Here is an 8,650-nt window from a genome sequence, read left to right on the forward strand (position 1 = left end):
TACCCCCCTTGCATTCATTTGCAAGGGGTTAGCCTCATTAAGAAGCATAAAGCTCCCTTCTCCTCTCTTTTTGCTCTTCTTCTTCTTCTATTGAAAGAGAAAGGAAAGAAGCCTACTTCCATACACCCACTGATGTTCAGTCACCATACAACATCCATCTTCAACCTCTAAAGCTCAACACAACCTTCAAACCTCAATACCAAAAGGTATACCACCTTTACGTTCTTTTCTGTTTTCGACCCCTGAGGGGAACCAGTAAGGCCCAGACTGGTAAACAATACTATTCCTGGCCTTAAACTGGCGAAATACAACAATCGTATGAGATGGGATATGGCGCACGCCAGTACGTCTATGTCGTACGCCAGTAATGGCAGAACGAGCACTACTGGCGTGGGGATCATGGATCACTATTTCTATCATCTTATCTTTCTGTCAATCACCCTCGCATGCTAAGTAACCAGTTTACTGCTTTCTGTATGTTTAGAGCTGTTTAGATGTAGTAGTTATTGCTTACTCTTTGCTTGTTTAAAAGGCCTCTGGGATCCTTCTGGTCATGTTCCAGAGCCCGGATGATGCAAAGCCAAGCATTGGATCAAGGTCAAAGTGGCATACGGCAGTTTGTCCCAGGATCCAGTGGCTGGCCCTTGCATCTTAGCTTAATCTTGGCCTCTTTCATGTCCCCACTCTGTTTAGGGGGTTTTTTGCCTTTTTCCTTCTTTTTTTATGGCTTCAAGCCATTTCATCTGTCTGTAAATATATATATATCCTGCTTGTTTAAACTGCATGGCTTGTCCTGGGTGTGCGCTGGTCCTTTTCCAGAGCCCAGAGGGTTGCAAACAAAGACTGTGAAGCCAGATAAGTGGAGTACGCCAGTCTTGCTGTGGCGTGCGCAAGTCTAACCAACATGCAGTGGCTCGACCAGTGCATGCTGGTAGAACTTGCTCATGCCCCTGCGGGGCAGCGTACTGCAATTTGTCCAGGTTGCTCAGTGCTTGTTCTCAATCTATATTTAGCATTGTAATCAAGTCATCCATAAACATTTTGCCACATAAATCACAACTTGTTATAGTTTTAACCCCCGTTAACTGTTCCCCCGCCCTAACTGGCTAAAAAATGATCAAATGAGAGAAAAATGCAAATGTTTTATAAAATGCCCAAGTAGAGACCGATCTCCGGATTGGGCGAGAGGGGTGCCATAAAACCCTTCCCTTCTCGTAACCTGGCTCCCGAACTTCAGATATCGAAGGTGACGACGGACCAGTCTACAAGCCTTTTTCAAAATCAAACAAACGTGACAAACGTTCTCGAGTTCGGTTCCTTGGGTGTTTTCACCGCTAAAACCCGAGTGGCGACTCTGAATCGAAGCGTTTCGCCGTGCTCTTCCAACAAAAAGGGCCGCACCCAAATTTTGCAAACAGAATTTCCGAGGCTGCGTGCCCACAGCGCGCGCCACTACAAGACCTGCGTGCGCCACTACAAGACCTACGCGCACTAGTAAGCCTAAGCCCACAGTTCTTATTCTCAACCCTATTGGCTTTGAAAATGATCAGTGCACACTCAGGACAAACCAAACAGTTCATATGGCCGTTGATAGACAGTTCTAAGCAGTTTAAAGGTTGAAAAAGTTCTACAAATTAACAAAATACCCCATAAACAGTGAAGGGACAAAATAGTGGCCAAGGGCCTAGTTACCCATGCAAGGCCAGCTGCTGGTAAGAGACGAACCTGAGCGCACGGGTAAGCCACAGGCGCGCACGGATCTGAACCACTTAACCAGTATTTGGTTTACATGTTTTTGGGTTCCGGGGCATGTCCAGAAAGACCCTAGTGGTACTGTGACACCCCGCTTTCCGATGGCCGGCGATACTGCAGGAAGCAGGCTCCGTCCGGACGGGAGGGGGCAAGTCATGGTTTATAAGGAAAGATTTCTCCTACTTGTACAAGGCCTTTTAAAGCCGTGAGGGCGGGCCAAAGCGCATAGGAACTCCATAGTTAAGCGTGCTCATCCTGGGGTAGTCTAGGGATGGGTGACCTACTGGGAAGTCTATGGGCTTTGGGCGTCTAAAGCGGACAATATTGTATAAAGATGGAGCGGGTCGTTACAAATGGTATCAGAGCCCCACCCTAGGCAAAGTGGTGAGTAGGATGCGCTCTGCTACCACGAACCCCAGGGGAGGTTGCTGGGCCTGTGCAACGAGGACATTGCATCCCTAAGAGGGGTAGATTATGACACCCTGCTTTTCGATGGCCGGCGGTACTGCAGGAAGCAGGCTCCGTCCAGACGGGAGGGGGCAAGTTATGGTTTATAAGGAAAGATTTCTCATACTTGTACAAGGCCTTTTAAAGCCGTGAGGGCGGGCCAAATCGCATAGAAACTTCACAGTTAAGCGTGCTCATCCTGGAGTAGTCCAGGGATGGGTGACCTACTGGGAAGTCTATGGGCTTTGGGCGTCTAAAGTGGACAATATTGTACAAAGATGGAGCGGGTCGTTACAGGTACTCCATAGCAACAGGTATGAACATTGAACGAAGTAGTCCAGGGATGGGTGACCTACTGGGAAGTCTATGGGCTTTGGGCGTCTAAAGTGGACAATATTGTACAAAGATGGAGCGGGTCGTTACAGGTACTCCATAGCAACAGGTATGAACATTGAACTAAAGCTAACAGTTTTAACCTAAGAAAGCAGAAAACAAGTTATTAGCATGCTTAACAGTGATCTATATACAAAGTAAAGCATAAAACAGTAAGACACCAATCCCCATGCGGACTTGCACGCGCAGCCACAAAGTGGAGCGTGCGTACAGACGACCTGCACGCGATGGTTCCTACTACGACGGTTTTTGAAACCTTGTCAGTTTTAGGGTCAGGACTGATATTGATTACCAGCCTTGGCTCTGCCAGCCCCCCTCAGGGATCAGAACAGAAAGCAGTACAAAGGTGTTATACCTTTGGTTTTGGGTTTGAAAGAGTATTTGAGCTTTGATGTTTGAGGCTTGATTGAGTAGTTGGATGTTTGATGATTGAAGAACAAGGCGGTTGTGCTTGATTGAGGTGTGAAAATGGTTGTAGGATTTTGTAATCTTTTTAAAACTTGGAACCCTTTTAATGGAAGAACCATGAGGGGTATATATAGGAAAAGGAAAGTGAGAAAGAGAGGAGGTCAGTCAGTCCATGAGGCTGGCTTTGAGTTACTTGGTGGCTAAACTTCCCAACCCAAAAAGGTGATGGGGACAGGCTTTGACCGGCGCGCGCAGATCTCAGACTAGCGCGCGTGCATCAAACCTACCCACGGGTGGTCAATGGTCAAGTTTTGACCATTGACCAACACCTTTCAAATTGAACTGCGTGCGTCGATTCCAGACCAGTGCGCTCCAGTAGAGTTTTTGGCTAAGGTTAAGGGTTTAAGAGTTTTACAAACACTCAAAACTCAAACACGTATCATTCCCGAGGTGTTCTTGATCCGTTTCATCATCAGGGAATCAAATACCGTAAGTAAACTAATCTAGACACCTAAATTGGGGTGTCTATAGTAGCCCCTCTTTGACGGCACTTGAAGCACCATCGACTTGGTACAAATAACGTCAAAGATTTCTATAAGGCAATCCAGAGCAGAACATACTAGCAAAGTAGACAAGTAAACTTGAGGAACTTGATTGGAAAAATGGATGGACAGTCCGTTGCTGTGGATGGAAGTGGAAGTGGACGAGTGAATCGCCGCTTGTTGATCAAATTTGGGCAGGACAGGTTGTCGCTGCAGATTTGGACGGGGCAGGCCGTCGTTGCTAGGGATCAAGCTATCCCGACACAAGCATTCCAACAAATACGGGTAGGTCGTGTCAGATAGGTTGAATTCCATCTGTTGGGAATCAGAGCTAATCTCTTTATCAAAGACCATCCGAGACATAGCAATAAGGTTGTTGGAAGATGCGTGTGAAGCTAGACTGAAGTAGAGGTAGTCGTTTGGGGTAGGCCGAGGCGGACTCTCCTGGGGAATAATCAATTGTGGACTGGTGGACCATCAGACGATATTCTGATCGTCGTTGGATGGAATTGATTGGATGATATGGCTGATCGCTGTTGACGGAGTGAATGTAGATGATATTCTGATCGTCGTTGATCGGGGTGAACACGGATGATATTCTGATCGTCGTTGACGGATTGAAAGGACGATATGGTTGATCGTCGTTGATGATATGGTTGATCATCGCTGAATGATTGAGACGGATGGTATGGCTGATCGTCGTTGATGATATGGCTGATCATTACTGAGTGACTGAGATGGACGATATGGCTGATCGTCGTTGATGATATGGCTGATCATCACTGAATGACGGAGACAGACGAACTTAAAAGTGTGCATTAAGAGATTGAAAACGGGCAAACCATCTCAAGATCATTGGAAGAGAGTTTGAACTCTGTTGGGCAAACAAGGATGGGTGGACCATCATTGAACGCGGAGGCGGACTCTCCTAGGGAATAATCAGTTGTGGACAGATCATCGCCACTGGGGATCAAACCTTCTTCAGCATAAAGAATTCCAACAATCACGGGTAGGTCATGTCAGGTAGGTTGAATTCCATCTATTGGGAATCAGAGCCAATCTCCTTATCAAAGACCATCCGAGACAAAAGCAATAAGGCTGCTAGAAGATGCACTAATTGTAGACCGATGTGGACCAGGATAGGTGGACGGTTGTTGAGGATTGATTGGACGATATTCTGATCATCGTTGAGGGATTGAACAGATAATGTGACTGACCATCATTGAAAGATGGAAACGGATGATATGACTGATCGTCGTTGATGGATTAATCGTTATTGAGGATTAATCGGACGATATGACTGATCGCCGTTGATGGATTAACCGCTGTTGAGGATTAATCAAACAATATAACCGATCACCGTTGATGATGGAGCGAACGATATGACTGATCGTCATTGAGAGATGGAGCGGACGATATGACTGATCGTCATTGAGGGATGGAGCGGACAATATGACTGATCGTCGTTGATGGATTAATCGCTATTGAGAATTAATCGGACGATATGACTGATCGCCGTTGATGGATTAATTGCTGTTGAGGATTAATCGGATGATATGACTGATCGCCGTTGATGGATTAACCACTGTTGAGGATTAATCGGACGATATGACTGATCGCCATTGATGATGGAGCGGATGATATGACTGATCGCCGTTAAGGATTAATCGGACAATATGACTGATCGTTGTTGATGGATTAACCGTTATTGAGGATTAATCAGATGATATGACTGATCACTATTGACGATGGATAGGACCGGCAGATCATTCTTCAGGATGAACGTGCCGTCGTGGATTGGACAGGACCGGTTGTCATTGATTTAGACGGGCAGATCGCGCCAACACGGATTGGACAGGACCAATTGTCTTTGATTTGGACGGGCAGATCATGCCGTCGTGGATTGGATAGGACCAGTTGTCGTTGATGGAAAGGGCAGATCGTGCCGTTGCGGATTGGAGCTATCGTTGATTTGTTCCGCAGAAGATTTTATTGCATCCAACTATGAGAACAATACCTCAAGAGATTTTCAATCGCATCCGTCGGCAAACAAATCGAGGATTAGGAAGACTTCATCGCATTCACTGATCAACAATAACAAAACCGCAGGAGATTGCATCGCATCCTTCGGCAAACCAAACCGTATGATAGTAAGCATTCGGGCACAACCCTCATAAATTGGTCAACTTCCTATTTTCAACATTTGATATACATAATATGCAACGATGTATACAATTTGAATGCACAAATTGACAATGCAAACACAAGCTAAGGGCGGCTCCTAAGAGGATAACGATGCCTAAGGACTACCACTGAGCCCCATTACTTCACTGTCTTCTGGATAGGCGCTGAGCGGGCGGGCCGATGTGCCCCCGTTGACATTTAGTAATGACATTGGGCCTGCGTGCCATTTCTTTGATGCTTGGGTGGATGTGCCCCATAGATATACTTTGCTTTGCTTCGGGCCAACGTGCCCTTGCCATTCACAAGATTCCACAGCTTGTGGATTACAGAAGCTAGGGGTAGCAATATAAAAATTGCATTTTCTAGTTTATTGACTCTCTTTTGCAAGTGTTTAAGAGAATACAAAAACTAACCACTAATATCCAATTTGTATTGACAAATGACCTAAACCGACGCACAGACACACACATATGTATAGATTTGCCTAACTTGAACGAAAATGGAGAAAGAACCCCAGGATACGACGCGGACCCTTATATCTCAATGTGACAATCTTGCCACTACCGCTATTGCTTCAAACCACCATCTTTTTCAACGCCACAAATACCATGGAAAGTAATCAACACATGAGCCACCAAACAAAGGAGCTCCGCCACCACACATGACTACAATCGTACCCATTGACTACCACCATAACAGCGTGTACTAATAACCATCACGACTAGTTGACAGTGTAGACACCCAATTCTGGCCTGTCCAAATTAGTTTACTTACGGTCTTTGTTTCCCCGATGATGATAAAGGTCAAAAACATTCCGATTTTGTTGGTATATTTGAGCTTGGAGTGTTCCGAACCTCATTCAAAATCCTCTCAAACCCTTCAAACCTTTCAAAGCCAGAACCAAATGGCCTCAACAAAACCCTATTGGCTTACGCTAGTGTTATGCTGGTGTGCGCTGGTGAACCGCCACGTGTCAATCATCAACTGTTGACCTAGCTGCCACCGGCGCACGCAAGTACATTTCTGGCGTACGCCAGTCTACCTCAGTCAAATCACTCCTGTTCAACCACGTACTCGAGACTTTTGTGGCTTCCCAGTACACTTTACAGTCCACTGATGATTGCAAATCGGCCGGGCTGTCCCCTTCTCTCCTACACCTCCTTTCAAGCCAAGTACCATGCATTTAATGCATGGAAGGCTCTCTTCTTAACCCAACTAGCCCCAACCAGCCTGGTTACCAGCTTCCTCAGCTGCCCTTATTGCCTATAAATACCCCCCTTGCATATTTATATGCAAGGGGTTAACCACCATCAAGAACCCAAGTTCTCTCTCTCTCTTCTTTAAGTCTCCTTGCTTTCCTTTCTTCATCTATTGAAGGAACAAGCAAGGAACATATTCTTATCCCCCACATCAACCTTCCCATCCATCATCCACCTATAAAGCCTCAAGTTCCAAGCTCAAACCTTCCATCTACCTCAAAACCAAAGGTATACCAACTTTCGTGTCCTTTTGTTCTGACCCCTGAGGGGGGCTGGCAGAGGTCAAGACTGGTAATCAATACCAGTCCTGGCCCTAAAGCTGGCCAGATTTCAAGGTCGCGTGGGGTCATCAGTGGTGCACGCCAGTACCATTGAGCCGCACACTAGTTAAGGCAGTGCGTGCAAGGGTCACGTGGGGATCACTGATCATCCATTTTCTCATTTCCTTTTCATTTTATCACCTTTATGCATGATAAGAACCAGTTTATAGTTTTCTGTATAGTTAGAACTGTGTAGTTACAATATTCAGTATGTGTTTCTATTTGTTTTGGAAGGCCTCTGGGACCCTTATGGTCATGTTCCAGAGCTCAGATGATGCAAAGACAAGCACTGGATTGATGGAATGACTGGCGTACGGTAGTTATTCTAGGGTCCAGTGGCTGGCCCTTGCATAGTAGCTAGGCTTTGGCTTCTGTTTATTTCTCCACACTGTTTATGGGGTGTTTTGTCCATTTTATTTCTTTAGATCTACTTATGCTATTTGTAACTGCTTATATCCTGTCATCTAAACTGCGTGATTTGTCCTGGGTGTGCACTGGTCCTGTCTAGAGCCCAGAGGATTGAGAACAGAAGCTGTGGACTTAGATTTACCGGCGCACGCCAGTTACGGAGTGAAGTACGCAGGTAACTTCTGTATGCAGTGGCGTGGCCAGTACATACAGACTTTTACCTGTGTGCCTTAATTTTGACCAGTGTGTTCCAGTTTGTCTAAAATGTTCACATGTGCTTGTTCTCAATCTATTTTTCTTACTTAGCTTCAATAAAAAAAAATATTTATCACATTATGTCATACAAATGCAACTTGTTACAGTCTTAATCCCCTTTAACTGTTTTCCCGCCTTAACTGGCTAAAAAATGATCAATGAGAGAAAAATGCAAACGTTTTATAAAATGCCCGAGTAGAGACCGATCTTCGGATTGGGCGAAAGGGGTGCCATAAAACCCTTCCCCTCTCGTAACCTGGCTCCCGAACCTCAGATATCGAAGGTGACGACGGATTGGTCTACGCATTTTCAAAATCAAACAACGTAGCAAACGTTTCAAGTTCGGTTCCTTGGGTGTTTCACCGCTAAAATCCGAGTGGCGACTCTGAATTGTAGCGTTTCGTCGCGCTTTTTCAAAAAAAGACGCACCCGATTTCATGCAAAACTAGAATTTTTGGGGCGTGTGCCCACAGACATCACCATTGTCTCTAACAACAAGAGTATTACAATAAGTAGTGAGAGGATATACATTTGCTATATGCAACGCTGGTGTCACTGATCTCTCATTTCTAACTATTATACATAGTGAAAAGTGCCATGAGCCGTGAATATGTCCAATTAGCCGATTGGAGAATGAGTCCTCGCGTAAACCTTTGTTTTGTGCTTATTTGTCATTATCAGT

Source organism: Rhododendron vialii, chromosome 4a (genome assembly GCF_030253575.1).
Source record: "Rhododendron vialii isolate Sample 1 chromosome 4a, ASM3025357v1".
Lineage (NCBI taxonomy): Eukaryota > Viridiplantae > Streptophyta > Magnoliopsida > Ericales > Ericaceae > Rhododendron > Rhododendron vialii.